The sequence below is a fragment of the Geospiza fortis genome, unplaced genomic scaffold (genome assembly GCF_000277835.1).
Source record: "Geospiza fortis unplaced genomic scaffold, GeoFor_1.0 scaffold538, whole genome shotgun sequence".
NCBI lineage: Eukaryota > Metazoa > Chordata > Aves > Passeriformes > Thraupidae > Geospiza > Geospiza fortis.
The window spans coordinates 517,165-517,551 of NW_005054368.1; the positions used below are offsets into that span (position 1 = coordinate 517,165).

The 387-nt window shown below is 63.6% G+C and overlaps 1 protein-coding gene across 1 annotated transcript in view; it reads right to left on the reverse strand.

Moving 5' to 3' along the window:
* Positions 1-328, reverse strand: part of SGSM2 (small G protein signaling modulator 2) — a 36,840-nt gene extending 36,512 nt beyond the window's left edge. The window contains exon 1 of the mRNA XM_031059788.1: positions 316-328. The gene's annotated coding sequence lies outside the window, so the exon portion shown is untranslated. The remainder of the gene's footprint in view (positions 1-315) is intronic.
* Between the last annotated feature and the right edge of the window lie 59 nt (positions 329-387).

Here is a 387-nt window from a genome sequence, read left to right on the forward strand (position 1 = left end):
TACGGAACGGTGCCGGGCACGGAACAGTGCCGGGTACCGCCGGGCACCGGGCACCGCCGGGCACCGCCCCGCAGCGCAGGAACGCCGGGCGAGGAGAAGCGGCACCGGCCCGGCCGCGAGTGTGACCGAACACCTCCGGTCAGGTGCAGGGCTGGGCTCTTCATGTACACACGGCTCTGGCTGCCCCAGCCCGACAATGTCACACAGGTGTGTGCAGAACAACCACCCAAATTAACCCTTCCCAGGGCACAGGTGCTCTGGCACCTGGGAGTCAGCTCGGCTCATCCACGGGCACCTTAGAAATACCCTTCTTACCTCCGATTTCCCCCCCTTCTCCTGGGAAGCTCTCAGGTAAGGAAAAAGTCATAAAAAACGAGTGCTGCGGGA